The sequence below is a fragment of the Mus musculus genome, chromosome 1 (assembly GCF_000001635.26).
Source record: "Mus musculus strain C57BL/6J chromosome 1, GRCm38.p6 C57BL/6J".
Taxonomy (NCBI): domain Eukaryota; kingdom Metazoa; phylum Chordata; class Mammalia; order Rodentia; family Muridae; genus Mus; species Mus musculus.
Window position 1 is genome coordinate 37,204,239 of NC_000067.6, and position 17,937 is coordinate 37,222,175.

General features: G+C 45.8%; 1 protein-coding gene across 4 annotated transcripts in view; it reads left to right on the forward strand.

Annotated features, from left to right (window-relative positions):
- Window positions 1-14,002: 14,002 nt before the first annotated feature.
- The window catches only part of Cnga3 (cyclic nucleotide gated channel alpha 3), a 45,144-nt gene continuing 41,209 nt past the window's right edge, over window positions 14,003-17,937 (forward strand). For 2 of the 4 annotated variants that reach the window (XM_017313748.2, XM_017313745.2), the window contains exons 1-2: window positions 14,003-14,203; window positions 15,190-15,300. The gene's annotated coding sequence lies outside the window, so the exon portion shown is untranslated. Of the gene's footprint in view, window positions 14,204-14,966; window positions 15,301-17,937 lie in introns of those variants that run through there. The other 2 variants (NM_001282010.1, NM_009918.2) reach the window with 2 other exon arrangements.

Sequence of the window (17,937 nt, forward strand, 5' to 3'; positions counted from 1 at the left end):
GGCTGAACAGCCAATGTCTGGGCAGAGGAGATAGAAAGCTGGACTTTTGATCCCAGCCAGGGGTCTTGGGCAGAAGAGCTAGGAAGAAGAAGTTGGCCAAGGGGCAGGTGAGGGTCCAGGAAGAAGGAGATTGCAATGAGGTCAGGCATGAGGAGGAGTTGCCAAAGGAGCTAGCTGGGTTAGAAAAACCTGCCACTTTAAAATTTCATCCTATATTTCAGTGCTCAGCTCTTTCTCCAGTCTTTCAAAAATGCTTAATGTTTTTCATTTTAGTTTATTGTTATTCATTCTTTAAGAATTTCAATGTAAGCCGGGCGGTGGTGGCACACGCCTTTAATCCCAGCATTTGGGAGGCAGAGGCAGGTGGATTTCTGAGTTCGAGGCCAGCCTGGCCTACAAAGTGAGTTCCAGGACAGCCAGGGCTACACAGAGAAACCCTGTCTCAAAAAAAAAAAAAAAAAAAAAAAAAGAATTTCAATGTATAGCCGGGCAGTGGTGGCTATACAGAGAAACCCTGTCTTGAAAAACCAAAAAAAAGAATTTCAATGTATTTTGACCATGTTCACTCCTCCTCCAACTCCCTCCAGATACATTCTCCCTTGCTTACTGACCCAACTGGTGTCTTCTTTATTAGCCCATAAAGTCCAATCTGTGCCATCTCCTGAGTTCATGGACATCCAACAGAGAATGGTGAACCCCCCTAGGGACCTACCCTTCAACAAAACTGACTCCCCTGTTCCCAGTAGCCACCAGTAGACGATAGCTCCTCAGCTAGGAATGGAGACTTCTGGTTAACCTGCCCTCTCATACTGGGATCTTGTCTGGCTGGAGCTTGCACAATTCCTGTACAGCTGCCCTGTTGTGTCCAGAAAACCATTAGCTCATAGTCACCCACCGTCACTGACCCTTACAGTCTTTCTGCCCCCTCCCCCCTCAATGACCCCTCAACCTTGGGGTGTGGCACCGGTGATGTCCCACTTAGGGCTGAGCATTCTACAGTCTCATTATCTGTACCTTGACCAATTGTCAGTCTCTATGTTGATCATCATTCACTAGAAAAAGACACTTTTCTGACTGGAGTTGAGAGATGCCCTGATCTATTAGGAATCAGTTTAATGGTATGTCCATTTGTCAGAGCAATAGTGATAGGTTCTACCCCTGGGCCTACCACCTGTCTAGCCACAGGTTCCTGGCCTAATAATGGTGTCACACACGGGTTTCGTGTTGTGGAGAAGACCTTAAATCCAATAACAAAGTGGTTGGTTACTTGAAGGGCATTATTGCAATGGTAGACTTGTCTTGCCAGGCTGGTTATTTATGAGGTTTGTAGGGTTCACAGGTGGGGTAAGATTGACGAATATTTTTCTCCTCCAGTGGCCTGAATACATGGAAAACTATTGACTCTTTCTAAAGTTTATTTTTAGTGATGTGGTGTGCCTGCTTGTCTGTATATGTGTAACCTTCCCTCAGCCTGAAGCTGGCTGAGCCAGACCTTGACCTTGCTACCACTAAGGAGATTACCTAGGATGGAGCCTTCCTCCCTAGATCACTCTATAGTTCAGCCATTGTCACTGTTCCTCTTCAAGATACTGCTACCTGCTGGGAGGCCGCCTAGCTATTCCTGAGGCCTCACCCTTTCTGCATGTCATCACCTGCAGCTGGTTCCAGGCTCCAAGAATGAATTGGCAGGAACGGGCCTCCCCCCTCCTTTATAAGAGCATTCGCCATTAAACATTTGAGCCTTGATCAGAACACTGTCTTGGCTCCATTTCTCTCTCGTCCGCCTAGTTTCCCTCTCTTTCAGCCCCAGTTTGCCTCCCAGGTGAAACCCAGCTCATGTGAGCCGCTGGCCGGTTTGCAACATATATGTTCTATGTGAACACAGGCAGAAGAGGGTACTGGATCCCTTGGAAATGGAATTATAGGCAGTCATTAGTAGCATGATGTGAATGCTGGGGACAGAACCCAGATCCTCTCAAGAACAAAGCTATCTCTCCAGCCCCCTGGCTCTTATGTTTAAGTCTATCTACAATCTATCAGAAATCAATTTCCCTTCCTAAGTAAGGCAGGGATTGGCATTGACTTTTATCTATACCTATCCAATATATTTAGGACCTTTTCTATGACTTACATCATAGTTTACTTTCTTACTCTTTTGCCGCAGACCTTCTGGGCCCCTTTGTCTGCGTGGAACGGGTCTCTAGTCCCAGGTGGGCAAAGTGTTGGATGAAATGACAAACAGATGCACACAGGAGAGGTTGTGTAGAATCTGAATGTCATTTGTCAAATCAAGCATCAAACTTTTTATACAGAAGAAAATAGGGAAGTTGGGTGACACACCAACAAGGTAAAAAGAGGTTACTGGATTCTTACACAAAACAGAGGAATACAAACACAGAAGGTCTGACAGGAACCATCTGGGATAGAATTCATTGTTAAAAAGAGCTCCACCTAAGGTCCACTTAATCTTAGAAGCCAGGGTCAAGGGCTTCGTGCCCTTGCCATAGTTCCTATTTTAGTCTATTGTATAGTCCACCTTCCCCCTAGGCCACTGTAAATATATGTGTATGGGTGTAACTCAGCTATCTATAGTTCTAAGTATCTACTTTGGTTCCTCCTTAGGTCTCAAACTTCCTTCTTCCTAGATGATGGTAAATTCCTGTGTAGGGCAGTAACTTAGCTTTTATTCAAAGTGATAGTATAATACCAGAGGCAATTCTGAATGTCACTGAATAGGCAACATTCTTACTGAATTCCAAGCCCATGGCCAGCTCAAGGACTTTCTAGGACATTGGAACACTGGCGAAGGCTTAGCTATGTCAGAATTCAATCTTAAAAGGCACTTATAATAAGATAATACTAAAAGAGAGCACGTGGATCCATACACCAGACTAACTCGGGAATAGGGTATGAGTATATGGGTTAATGAGAACGCCAAAACTCCAGGAGGTGAGTTTCCGTGAAACTCTCTGCCTTGTGAGTGGCTTTAAGGCTTCAGGCCTGTCAAGCTGACTCAACCGGAGTGAGTGGCACTCTGTGATAAATACCATTATCAAAAGCAACTTGTGGAGAAATGGGTTTATTTGGCTTACAGGTTAAGGCCCTCATCAGGGGAAGCCAGGGCAGGATTGAAGCAGAGATCCTGGCGAAACAATCTGTCCTGCTTCCCTGGTCTGCTCAACTACCTTTCTTATACAGCCCAGGACCACCCACAGAGGTACCACCTTCAGTGGGTTGGGCCTTCCCACATCAATCAGCAATCAAGAAGATGCCCCAACAGGCTTGCCCACAAGGCCAATCTGATGGAGACAGCTCCTTAATTGAGATTCTCTCTTCTCAGGTACATCTCCATTTGTGTGACAAATGGTCCTGTCTCAGGACCTTTATCAAAATCAGTTGAATATATATGAATATATGATTATGAATATATTATATGAATACATATGGATATTTTTCTAGATTTTTGTTTTGCTTGACTAGTCTGTTTCTTAAGACACTAATACTCAGTTTGGACTATAGTAGCTTCATCCAGAATCTTGCAATCTGACACTAAATCCTCCAGCTGTGCTCCTGTCTTTCAAGGTGGTTTTTGTAACTGTCTCCTTTGATCTCCTATAAAGTTTCAGAATGCAGTTTCTTCAGAAACGCCCACCGGGCTATTGGCAGGGATCCCATGGACTCAGCAGCTCAGTGTGGAAGAAAGACATCTGCCAGTTTCTGAGACTTCACAACGCCCTCCGTAATATGCGAACGTGGCTCTATCCTGAGCGAGGGCTGGGTTCACCCTTAGGGGACTGATGTGCTCGGTCCTGTGAAAAGGGTTTGTTTAAGCTTCACTTTCTATTGTGTGTCCTTAGACTATAGAACCACTGAGATCTATGTATTAACTGACTTGTGAGATTCACTTACTGCTTCCAGTTTTGATACACTGCTCAGGTTTTCCACGTGCATGAAAGTGCTGTCTGCCAATACCCAGCTATCGTCTCCTCACCTCAAAGCCTTTGCTGTTTCTCTACATTGTATTTGCTAGGAATTTCAGTGCAGAGTTAAGCAGAGGCATTGTTCCTGATCTGCTTCCAAATCAAGCATGATATTAACATCCTGAAAGACTTTCATCCAGCTAAAGATGTTTCCTTCTATTCCGAATTTGCACCCCCACACACATGTGCACACCCACACACGGGCACACATGAATGGGTGTTGAACTTTGTGAAATAAACCATACAACCCAAAAGCCCAAACTGAGTTTGTTTTTGTTTTTGTTTTTGTTTTTGTTTTTAGAAAAGGCTCCTGGGCTGGAGAGATGGCTCATCAGTTAAAAGCATTTGCTGCTCTTATCAAAGGTTCCATTTCAGTTCTGAGCACCATGTGACAGTTCACAAACATCTGTAACTCCAGTTCCAGGGGATTCAACCTGCTCCTCGGGCCTCCAAAGGCTCTGTGAAAGACCCACAACGTGAGGACTCCCCCACGTTCTGACTCAGGAGAGGCGACACCCCAAAATCACCCACAAGAAACGGTCTTGCTGCAAACTGCAAGAGGATTTTTATTCAAGAGCGCTCTCAGGCCCATGGTCATACACCACCATACGCAGGGGTAGAGGACCGTGGCACCCCGAGTAGCTGGGTCAGGGGGTATTTAAAGGAAGAAACCACAACTCAAGGAGGTGGGAAGGGCGTTGTTGGAAAATACCAAAAATACTAGTTAAGAGTCACAAGGAAGTGCAAAGTTACAAGAGTCACAAGGAATACCTGGTAATTGTGAGGGTTATTTCTCAAGACAGTTTCTAAGAGCCCCTAACAATAGCACCTTTGCATAGCGGGTTCCAGCAATGGTCAGGGTGGGTCAGGGTGACTTTCTTTGAACGAATACTCCTTGAACCCAGGAAGTGAGTGGGTGTGGGGAGCCGCCCTCACATTCGCCGTTGCAAGATGGCGCTGACATCCTGTGTTCTAAGTGGTAAACAAATAATCTGCGCATGTGCCAAGGGTAGTTTTCCACCCCATGTGCTCTGCCTTCCCCGTGACGACAACTCGGCCTATGGGCTGCAGCCAATCAGGGAGTGACACGTCCTAGGCAGAGGATGATTCTCCTGAAAAAGGGACGGGGTTTCACCATTCTCTCTCTTGCTTTTGCTCTTGCACTCTTGCGCTCTTGCGCTCTGGCTCCTAAAGATGTAAGCAATAGAGCTCTTGCTCTCTTGCACTCTTGCTCCTGAAGATGTAAGCAATAAAGTTTTGCCGCAGAAGATTCTGGTTTGCTGCGTCTTTCCTGGCCGGTCGCGAGAACGCGTGTAAGAGGTGGGTGGAGGGATGTAGCTATCTGTTTTATGATTAGCATACCTTGGAGCATTGAGCCACAAAGATCACATTCCCAAGCCTGGGCCCAAAGGCCTAGAATTTTGTTTTTACTACTCTTTCATCTGCATGCATTGGTGTACTTACATACATGGAGGCAAAACACTCACATACATAAAATATCAATCTTTTTTAAAAGAAGAAATGGTTTCTCACCCTTCTTTTTATTAAAAAGAAGATATTCTGGGCTGTGGGGAGTGTACCATAGAAACTACACTATGATTTAGATTATTATAAAATTAACTATGTTTTTTTTTCAATTTCTTATTACATATTTTCTTCATTCCCGAAAGTCCCCGATACCTTCTCCCAAACTATGTTTTTTTAAAGTGACAATAAGATATAAGAATTCTTCATGGCATCCTAGAGCTGGAAGAAGTAGCCAAACAGACTTGAAACAGGACCTTCCTTAAGGCTTTGCACAGATATCAGTGAAATGGGCATCTTTGCAGCCCAATGGACCAAGGGGAAGTTAGCTGCTTAGCCCAGACCAGAGCTGACCTGCAGTTACTAGTAGTTGCCAGCCGGAAGCAGCTCACCTGGGGCTGCAGCCTTTATGTTGGAAGGGTTGCCGCTCCAAAAGATTGGAAGGCAAACTGGGGAGGGGCCACATGCAAGCAGAGGGATTTGAGACACTGATGCAGGTGAGAGCTACAGCAGCTTCATCAGGACTTCAATACAAAGGCCACAGGGGGGGGGGGGGTGACTCACAGCAAGCTGAGGCTGAGTGCCATCAGGGAACTGTGCTTTCCAGCTGCTGGCCAGAACAGGGCCTGTGTCTCCTCCTTTCTGCTTTCTCACTAATGCTTGCACCCCAGAGACAACAGGGGAGCCCCTTTCTGCTTCCTGTTGCACCAGTGTCCTCTACTGAGAAATTTCAACACTAAAAGGAAGAAAGTCTTCTAGAAATTCTCCCCATTGCTATGGGGTATAATGAAGGGTGAATCTGGAGCTAGGAAACAATGAATTTCACCTTGACAGTGCAGTTAAGGAATGGGATGAATAAGTCATTAGATAGCTGACCTTCCCAGAAGTCTCTTGGAAGATTCTAGAATAGAAGAATTCATTTTCTTTCTTTCTCTCTTTTTTCTTCCCTTTCTTTACCTTTTTTTTGTCTCGCATTAAATTTAACTTTGCTTAAATTTAAAGAAACTTCAAGTTAAATTGTGTAGACCTTATATCAAAATAAGCCCAATTATATTAAACATTGAATTGTATTAGGAATACAAATTCCTACAATACAAAACACAAAAGTGCACCAAAAAAAGAATGGACATCATCTAGTTAGAAGTCCACATTTCTAGGTTTTCAATGAGTGAACTAAGGAGGAAATGTAAAATGTACTCAAATCACAAGAACAATATTTATTGAGACTCAAGCAGATGGGGGTGGGGAGATGGGTTCTTAAAAGAACAATAAAAGGTCTGTTAGGATTACATTAAAATCTCATGAGCACTGGAAGGGAACTATCAAAACTTGAATGTTAGTGGGACATGAATAGAAGATTCACAACATATCCATCAATGTAAGAAACAGACAAGAGAACCGTCAACTTCCTCCTATTAAGATGCAAATTACAGCCTTAATCGGCTCTGTTTATGCATTACCTTTGAAAATAAAGTAGATGTTAGTTTAATATATGTTCTGAGACTGGGAGGTGACTGGTGTTCATAGGAATTGCCAGAACATCTAAGTTTGCATGTTTATGTCCTTGGAGTGACTCTGCCCTTGGGAGATAAAGAGAGGGTCAAATGTAGGTGTTAAAGATGGTTGTGGAGAGGAACAGAAATGGGGAATAATGCAAACAAAGGTCTGAATGAAATGGTCAGAAGTTGGTCTGAAGAAGTGGCTCAGCATTTAAAGGACTTTTTCTCTCTCTTTTTAAAAAATATTTATTTATTTATTATATGTAAGTACACTGTAGCTGTCTTCAGACACTCCAGAAGAGGGTGTTAGATCTCACAGATGGTTGTGAGCCACCATGTGGTTGCTGGGATTTGATCTCAGGACCTTCAGAAGAGCAGTCGGGTGCTCTTACCCACTGAGCCATCTCACCAGCCCCAGGACTTTTTCTCTTACAAGGATCAAAATTCAAGTTGCCAGCACGAACATCAGGCAACTCATAGGCACCTATAACTCCAGCACTAGGGAATCTGACACCTTTTGGTCTCTACAGGCACCCATACACACACACACACACACACACACACACTTAAACCATATATTTTAAAATCAACAATTGGGAGGCTAGAGAGATGGCTCAGAACTAAGAGCACTGACTGGATGCTCTTCCAGAGATTCTAGGTTCAATTCCCAGCAACCACATGGTGATTTGTAACCATGTATAATGAAATCTGGTGCCCTCTGCTGGTGTGCAGGCATACAAACAGGCAGAACATTGCATACATAGTAATAAATAAATCTGTTTTTAAAAATTCAACATTTTTTATTTTGTTCTTTGTAATCCATTTGAACGTAATCATGGTCAGTGATAATTTATTTGGCCAGAGCCAACACTCATGAGGAACTATTTATCAAGATATAAGAGCTAATCAAATTTGAGCAGCAAAATTATGTATATATCATTGTTGCTATCGTGGTGCATGAGCCTATGAAGAAACACAGAACACATACAATTGATTTATTAGATCAATGTTTCCGTTTCGAGACAGGGTTTCATTATGTAGCTCAGGCCTGCCTGGGACTCTTTTTTGAGCCATCTTAACCCCCACTCAAAACCATGGTCCAGTAGGGTATGGCTGAAAACCTTTGGAGTGCTAGGATGACCCAGTCGGGAAGGAGATATTTAATGTTCCATGATTACTAACATTGTGACTACTAACATAAAGGGTGTGTGTGTGTGTGTGTGTGTGCGTCTCGCATGCGTCTCTCTCCATAGTCCTGGCTCTCCTGGAACTTAAAAAGTAAACCAGTCTGGCCTTGAACTCGCAGAGATCCTTCTGCCTCTGCCTTCTGAGTGCTGAAGAGTCCACACCCAGCAATGCAACATTGTATTGTAAATGTAGCAATTGAAAGGAAAAGAATTCGGGTATGTTAACAAGAAAGGAGCTGGGCCCGGAGTAGCTTCCTCTGCCAAGTGCTTGTCTTAAACCAGCCTTCTTCCTCACTATCCTTTGCCAGCTCTCTAAAGAGACAACATCAAGCGAGGCTGTCGGCTAAACCTAGTCTCTTATTCCTGTCGATAGGGACTGTCGTTTAGAATCTCAGTTCATTCCTGTTACTTTGTTTCTTGGTTTATACCTTCAGCCCACCATTGAAGGTAATCGGCAAATTTGGAGTCAATTAATAACCTTTCTTCACTGTATCTCATGGAAGTGCTAACTGCACTTCCTCTCCACGTTGAAATGTGCAAAATAAGCCAAGTATGGGGTGCACACCTATCATCCCGTTACTTGAGCTCAAGGCCAGCCAGGGCTACACAGCGAGTCCCCGTCTCAGGTGTAGGAAGAGCTGGAGGAATGGCTCCGTGAATAAAGCTTTGCTCTACAAGAGTGAGGATCTAAGTTCAGATCCTCAGAAGCCAGGCATGGTAGTGTGAGCCTGCAATCTCAGTGCTCCTGTGATGAGATGGGAGGCAAAGAAGGCAGAGCCCTTAACCGCTCACAGGCCAGCCAACCTGGCATGTGCAGAGACAAGGAGACCCTGCCTCAGACAAGGTGGGAAATGAGAACAGATAACTAAGATTTCCCTGTGAGTTCTATACATGTACATGATAAGCACACCCCGTGCCCCCACATATACATCATAAACATCGTATATACACAAGATGCTCAACAGACTCCACACGTTTATCCATGGCCATGCGGATGGTGGAGGGCTGAGTTTGGCTGAGCACATCTCATTTAGTGAGAACACTGCTCACACCCACAAGACAAGTCACCCAAACAGTTTGCATCCGTCACAACCTTGCCAGCTTTAATGCTTAGGAAGGGTAGTTGTCCTATGTTGAGGAGGAAAATAGAGGTTTGGAGCTCAGAGGAAAGCTCCAGAGACACCCAGGGTTTGGTTGTGTTGGGGTGACACTTGTTCAGTGTCTTTCATCTGGATGCTTGCATGCTCCGATCCTATTTGTTCCCCATATGGCAGGCTCACCACCCATCCTCCCAGCATCATGGCCAATATTCCTCAACCTTTCTAATCGAGAGGCTTAGATCTTTTATCTGGACTGTATCTCCTGGGGTTATTTGCATTTTAAGTGGATCAAAATTGGAAAATATGAAGTTCTGCTGGTGTGATTTTGGGGCATTGGTGGCCAGATACTAGAATTTTGGGTGGGGTGGAAGGGCTGATGTTGAGGCCTTTATGATACCCTCTTCCTGGCCACTGGGCAAGGCAGGCCTGGAAGTACAGACAGGGCATTCCCTGGAGACAAGGCAGGTTAGCTCCCATGTTCCCAAGGCCCTTCTCAGGCCCCTGTGACATTGATGGAATTTTAACTATCCCATCTCATTAATTGTATTTTAATTCTGTCTTTCAAACTGCCAGTTAAATATGAGAAATAGACATTATTGTTATTGCTTCCTGAGAAAGAGTGGGCAAAATAGGCTACACACACACACACACACACACACACACACACACACACACACACACACTGGTTGGGAATCCCCACAGCAAAAACTGACATACTGCTGTTTCTCATAAAACACTTGAATTCACAAGCTGCCTTATCACCAGCCAACCAAGGATCCAGACCCTCTCCCTGGACTAGCCCACTGCCCCTCCCCTTGCCGCTAGCTGAGCTCATCTGCTTAGAGTGTTGCTCATCTCCTGCTAATCTAGTTATCCTCCTATCAGAGTGTGTGCTCTTCCACACAGCCAGAGGAGCTGTGAGGCCCCAGCAGGAACACCTGTGCTTTGGCCCACCCAGGGGCACAACTTGGGTGCTTTGAGTCAGCCTTCACCTGTAAGTACCAGGTCTTTGGCACATCTAAATTGGTTTGAACTAGAAAGATTTCACATAATTAGAATGGTAAAAACATTAATTCTCTTTTTGCTGGTTTTTTTTTTCTTTCCGCACTATATATTGCACACAGAGTAAGCAATGAATTATAGGCACTGGGAAGATGAGCAAAGTGCTTGCTACAGGAGTTTGAGGGCTGAGTTTACACCTCTAGCGCCTGTGCAAGTTAGGCTCAGCAACTTGCACTTGCGCCCCCAGCACTTGTTGAGGCAGAGATTCCCATACAATTGCTAGCCAACCAATCCGGTCAAAAAGTGAGCCCCAGATTCAATGAGACGCTTTGCCTCAAAAATAAAGTGGACAGAGATAGAGAACACACCTGGCAATAACCCCTGGCCTCCATACATGCAAACAGGCATGGGCACCTGTGCACACACATGCATACATGCGAGCAGAATATGCATTTATTACACAATGAAACCGAATAAATATGAATGAAATTAAAGGAAGTAAATGAAATAATGGATAAAATGAAAGCCACACAAGGTATTTCTGAATCCTACTAACCTAATATTTGCTATTGATAACAACAAATCTCAGAAGATGATGCAGGCCATTATGCTTACCCTAAATTTCAAAAACTAAGAATCAACAGGATGTCCCCCTGAATCACACATGTGCTTCCTTATGATCCCATCCAAGCCCTCTGGGCATGGCTATGGCCCATCCTGTCACTAACATCTAACTCACAGCTGAATAGAACCGGTCATGCCAGGGATCCTCTTTCTAACTTCCCTCTGCTCCTGGTGGCTCAGTGCTACATTGTGCCCTCACAGACCCTTCTCTGACTCCCTGGCATGGCCTGCCTGAGGCTTAAGCCTGCTCAGGGCTCACCTGGTCCCTGTGTTCCCCTTCCAATCTCACTGCCCTGTCAGAAGAAGAAAGCCACACTTTCTCCATTGTTCCCTTTTCACAGTGATCTGTTTTGACACTCAACTTGGGAGTTTCTGAAGATCTCCTTCCTGGGTCTCTTGGTGCCATAGGGCAGTTGGGATATCCCATTAACTCCCCTGGGATGGCTTGGCACTAACTGCATCCTACATGTGCACAGAAGATAGACAATTTCTAAACGATCATTCCTCCCTCACATTGTCATTCCTTAGGCAATGCCACAGGTACCCAAATGACACAACACTTGAATAGGTCTTGAGCCAAACCTGGACCTTTTGTGTCCTGGGACTTTGCTACTAGATGCCGCTGCAGTCAAATACACAGAAACACCCCCTCGGTCTTTGTCTAATCATTGCCTGCCCCAGGTTATCTGTTCCTTTTTTTTCCCCCAGTAGAGTAAGTTCTTCAGAAATAACTAGTGCCACACACATTGATACCTAAGGGCCAACTACATGCCCAGACCTGCACCAACTGTTCTGTCTCCCTCTATTAGAGGCAGTTAACCTCTCCATTTCCTTGAGATTTCCAAAAGGTCTTATTTTCTGTACCTCTCCTAGAGGCTTAGAAGTGGTGTGCACTTCAGAAACCAGCAGACAAGGGGACTTTCATGTTGCAGATGATACCCAATAGTCATATCGTGGTAACCACTGCACTTTCCTAACTGGGGCTTTAAAATTCGTTTAGAGCTCTAAAACATCTCCAGACAACAGAAGACACCCATCTGCTTCCTGCCTTCCCCGAGGATGAGCCAGTGAAGAACAGCTTCAATTTGTAGCTTAAATCACCGGTATTAGGAAAAAATGAATCATTTCCTGATAAACCAGTTGCACAAGATGCATGAGAAATTCTCCAGTATGTGGACACTAAGCCTCCTGATGAAGTCAAGTCTGACAAATGTATGTTTTCTCGTGTATTGGATTAATTTCAAGTTCCTTCTTAGAACATAGACAGTAAAACAAGCAGTCTCTACCCCACCCACGTTCATGGCTTAGACTTGAAATGTTTTCCATTTGGTTGATTAGGGTTTTGTTTGTTTGTTTGTTTCTTGCCTTGGGCCTGTTTTGTTTGTCCTTGTCATTTTGTCTTCTGGACTTGTGAGCCACTGTGACTAAGGCACAGGCTGCCCATCCTCTGATGTCAACGGGCGTGTGCTGCCACAACTGGCTCCAGCTCTGTTTATTCCTTTACATTTCTGCTCATTCTTTATCTGAATCTCTTGAATCTAAACAAGCCTGAGGTTTCTTCAGATAATTTTTTTTTCTAGGCTTTGTTTCCCATTTTTATGATGAGTGTCCAGGGACACGCATGTATGCATACTTATATATTTTTCCTAATTCTTATTTTTCAAGTGAGGGCTATGGGCTTCAACTTGTCCTATGAGTATGGTGCAAATGAAGATGATCTGCTACATGGAAAGGCAATTTTGATGGGTATTTCTAGGAAATTTCATAGAAGCTCCTTGGAGAAGTTCTAGTGGGCTGGTTGCTGTAGAATCTGCTTTTAGGCTTTTTTTTTTTTCTCCTTTGTGGTATTGGTCATGAGAGCCTGGAACTCAAGACACTACCCTGTTCTTGTCAGACGAAAAGGCTCAGTGTGTCCCTGGGACCTGCTCCAGGGGTTCAGAGCCAGAGATGGCAACTATCAGTGATGGAGAGGTGGGAGTCAACCTATCCTCCTCCTCCTCCTTCCTTCATCTTTCTCCTTCCTCCTTTCCCTCCTCCTCCCCCTTCATCTTCCTCCTCTTCCTCCTTCCTCCTTTCCCTCCTCCTCCCTTCATCTTCCTCCTCTTCCTCCTTTCCCTCCTCCTCCTCTCTTCATCTTCCTCCTCTTCCTCCTTCCTACTTTCCCTCCTCCTCCCTTCTTCCTCCTCCTCTTCTTCCTCTTCCTTCTCCCCTTCCTCTCCTTCCTCCCCTTTTTTCTCCTCCCACTCTCTCTTCCTCTGCCTCTTTCCAGCTGGAGATTGAAGCAAGGTCTCACATATGCTAGGCAAATATTCTGCCCCATAGGTCACCATTCTTAGCAACATTGTCCTGCTCACCTGTACCTCTGTGCATAAATCTAGTTTCTGGAACTGCACAGCCTTATTGAAAAAAAATAACCAAAAAACTCTTATCTCCAAGGAGAGCTTAAGTCCCTCTGAATTCAATACAGAATAGGGACTGCTAGCTGGTTGGTGGGTTTTAAATTTTGGTTCTGTGAGTCTAGAGCAGTGGTTCCCTACCTTCTTAATGCTGCAACACTTTAATACAGTTCCTCATGTTGTGGTGACCACCAACTATAACATCATTTTCATTGCTACTAACTATAACTTTGCTACCATTACGAATAGTAATGTAAATACCTGATGTGAAGGAGATCTGATGTAACCCCTGTGAAAGGGTCATTGAGAGCCACTGGTCTAGAATATAGTGAGGTAGAAGAAACTAAAAACTGCAAGAATATGCATCCCAAGAGAAACTTGCTTCTAAAAGCACCATTAAGAGTGTAGATTGTATAATTGTACATTGTAGATGACTGTAGCACACACACACACACCTTAAACTTCAAGCCTCCCGATCTTTACTGTCCTCACTTAGTGTGGGCTACTGGAAGTTGTCTGTGGTGGCCACTTGAGATCAGAAGAAAAGTCCAAAGTTGACAGCTGGACTATTACTTTATTGCTTCCTGCTTCCTGCCTCCTCTTCCTCCTCCCCGTCTTCCTCCTCCTTCCCCTCCTCTGAATACAAGCAAGTGTGGCTTCTGCCTTTCTCCAGACTTCCTTTGAATTCCAGGCATCTCAGTTGACTCTCTCAGTCAAAGGAAGCAACAGAGTTACTCCGCCTGCTGGACCCAGAAGACCATGCCGGAGACAGGGAGCTGAAGAGCAGGAGAAAGAAGTCCGGGCTGTTGCCCAGAACAGAGAGAGAGAGAGAGAGAGGAAGGAGTCGCTCTCCCAGATCCAGGCGCACCAAGAAGCCCAAACTTTGACAGGGTAAGGACTCAAGGGGGGTGGGGGTGGGGGTTGAGCTGGAAGTTGCTGGGCCACTACACTAAACAGAGATTCTGGGCTGGATCCGGGCTCCAGGTCCAAGCTGGTCCTGGTGAGTGGCGGGGCGCTGTCCGCAGCCCACGGTGCTGAAACAGGTCCCTTCCTGCCTGTCTCTGCAGACATAGGGGACACCCTCCAGTGTGCTTGGAACAAGAACAAGCGTACTCGGTGCTCCCCATAAGCATCCCCTTTCTGCAACTCACTGAGCTAAGCCCGCTAAGCCGTCGAGTAACCAAACAGAAAGAGCTGGGCTGACTTTACCGCCACAGGACCGGGTCCAGCCATACGTTCTCCAGCCATCCTGTACTCAGAGGCAGCATCTTCACTGCCATTAAATCAGGAAGGAGCTCAAAGTCCATCTCGTCCCTCTGGCTCACCGGATTAGTGTCTCCCAGCGCCAAAACCGCGCTGGGACACTCGGGTCAAAGATTTGGAAGGCGTCACCCTGAGGCAGCATGCAGGGGATGTGAGCTGCTCTTCCAAACCCTACTCAGCCTAGAAAGACAAAGAGTCAGGTGGACTGAGGAAGGAGTGAGGAGTTTATTTAAGAAGAAAGAATCTTTTTTTTTTTTTTTAATGAAAAATTTATACCGGACTTAGCCACAGGGCCAGAAGGCTTAGTGGCTAGGGTTGGTGGCCCCTGATCCCTTAAAATCCGCTTATCTGATAAAGTGTCTGGCTCAGTCTTCAGAATTTCCTCAATAACTATGCACTCCCTCTTGTCTTCCACCCCCTTCTCCACACCCAATCCACCCTTGACCACCTCAGGCTGCCAATCTACTGGCTACTCTGGGCTGGGACTGTGGAGCTAGGAAGTGGGAAAAGCTGATCCAGGTTTTGTTTTGTTTTGTTTTGTTTTGTTTTGTTTTGTTTTGTTTTGTTTTTCTCATCATCTCCCTCTCTGATGCTGTTGGGACTTTGATCTTCAGAAGCAAGCGTCTTCCTAGGCACGGCTTGCCTCCTTCAAGAAGGAGACTTAAGCAGAGCGGTGTGGAGTCTGCAGCCTTCGATAAGCAGGCATTGGTGAAACAGCCTCACAGGTGAGACCCGTTTGCTCAGGGCTCTCCCTGTAGCTCTACCCTGAGTAACCTCTCTCCAGAAGCTGGACTGTTCCTTATGAGCGATCATCACTAATTCTTATTCTGATCTGAGACTGGGGTCTGCTTCACCATTCCCAATCCCTCAAAGCTTTAGAAAGTGCCTGCCACCTGGGTTCAAACACCATCCCATAGCAGGGAGCCCAGCTCTGTGCCAACATTCTCTGTGGGTCATCATCTTCTACCCCATACAGCATCACTCATTAAAACAAGCAGCGATGTAGTTGTCCGGCCATGGCACTCACCCAGTGCAGTGTGCTTTGGTGCCCACACCTCCCGAAGTGAGAATCCATGGGAAAGGGAGCCTGGCAAAATTTGGACCCAGAGCGGGAGGTGCATGTCATGACCAAACCAAACTTCTATGCTAAAATTCTGGCTGTAGGAAATTTAGTCATATCATGCAGAGCATAGTAGAGATTTCAGCTGAGGTCTGAGGGATCCTCTGGTGTCAGTGGAGATGAATGTGAAATTTGTTCTGATTCTTTTTCCTCCTCAACTTCTTTTTCACTCCCGAGGGGGTCCTCTGTGGTCCTTGATGCCAGAAATGGTTGCTCTCTAACGGCTGTCTGTATGGCACAAGATCTCAGTCACTTTCCTTGGGGTTTTGGCCAGGACTTTGTGTGCCTCTTGCCTCTGATGCACCTGATTTTATGCCTTTTCTGTTCTCATTCACTGTCAGCTGCAGGATGTGCTTCTGGTTAAGAATGGGGTTGCTATGGTGACCAGCCTCAGGTTGCCATGGTACCCAGAGGTAAACAGTTGGAAGCTGCGCAGGCTCTTCTCTAGTTCTGGAAGCTCTCTCTGGCTGCCAGCTTCCTACAGGAGTTGAAAGATAACAATAACCAGGCCCCAGAGCCTTGCTCTGACACCCCCTCCCATCCCCAGTATACTGCCACGTGAACACTCACTACCCCTCCACCCCCACCCCCTACTGAAGATTGAGATGGGTCTTTTTCTCTATGCCACCCCCCCCATTACACACCCTGGGGCTTCACTCTGGCCTCTCTTATTTCATACTGATGATTCCTTAGTGCGAAACAAAGTTCAGTGGGAGAAACAGAATTAAATTAATTAAGCAGGCACAGTCTCTACCCTGGGGAACTTCTCTGAGCGGTGGGAGAGAGGAAGCTTATAGCACCTGTGAGTGGCCTGCTTTCTAGACTGAAGTAGACACAGCAGCAGCCCTGAAGCTAAATAGATGTTGAGGATTGTTCCTGTCAGAGGGTCTCTCGGGGAAGGTCACCTTGAGAGTAACTGCAAGTTGAAGTTGAGGAAAAGCAAAAGGATTCTCTTAGGGGGAGGCACCTGCAAAGCAGAAGTGGGCGGCTGGTCAGGAGGTGGGAGGTTAACCTGGGGCTCATGCAGCATTGATGCTATGATATATACATATATATATATATATATATATATGCGACTCTACATCATGGGTGCCTGAGAAGAGACATATGATTAGAGCCATCGTTCAGAAAGACCTTGCAGCCATGCTTAGAGGGTTGTCCATCCATCCATCCATCCATCCATCCATCCATCCATCCATCCCAAACTCATCGAGATCCTCCCTATCCTAAGTGCCAGGCTCTGTCTGGTTCCACTGCCTAGGTGAGCCCCTAGCAGCTGCCGAGTCCTCGAGCCATTTCTGAATCAGTGAATGGTGGACACGGTAGAAGGGACCTCTGGTTCATTTGTGGTAACTGAGCAGACTTGGAAAAGCCGCATCTGAGGCAGTAAGGAACTGTGGGAGGGAACGCTCAGAGTCTTGGCTGAGTGGCCAGCTGGCTCCAACGATCTTCCAAGTATCAACCTAGACAAGGCCTGAGCATGTGCCTCCAGGTGCTTCAGATGCCTTGACATTTGCGACAATGCTCCCCCCAGAAAATCTCCCCATTAGTCATGCAGCACCCTTCACAGAGGCCACACCCCAAGTGGCAGTGAACTCCCAGAACCCCCTCTGTTATCTGCAGGACTTACATCTTCATCTTGAACTACCACGCTACAGTGGAGGAGTTAAAGTCAGACAAGCTTTTGCCACTTCAGCCTAGCTCTGCCACAGGGTGACTTGAGACGGGACATTTAGCCATTCTGAATCTTAGCTTGGGCAAATCTTAAGTAAGACTTCCATCTGGTTGTTGGGGGAGTCTGTTCCTTCCCTCTGACATATGAACTCGGGTCTTCAGACTTGGCAGCAATCCTCTTTACCCACCAAGCCATGTCACTGTCCTGACTCACATATAGCTTCATATTTCCAACCATGACAAAAGATTCCTTTCATAATCATATCCCAAAGGCTACTTGGTGACAGATGCCTCATGTAGTTGGATGGAGAAGTCACCCTTGGAGAGGGTTCTGAGAGGTTCCTGGCCTGGTCTTATTAGTACGGGGTCTGGGCAAGAAAGACAGTAGTTCTCAAGAGAGCTGCAATGGGGTGACTCCCTGACTCTAGTAAAAGCTGGGGACCACTTTTTCTTCTTGTAATGCCAATTCAAACAGCTGGCTCTTATTACAAAGCCTTGTGAGTGCACACGGACCTGAGAAGCCCAGGACGCTGGCAGCTCCAGTCGTCTCTGGAGAAGCTCAAGACCC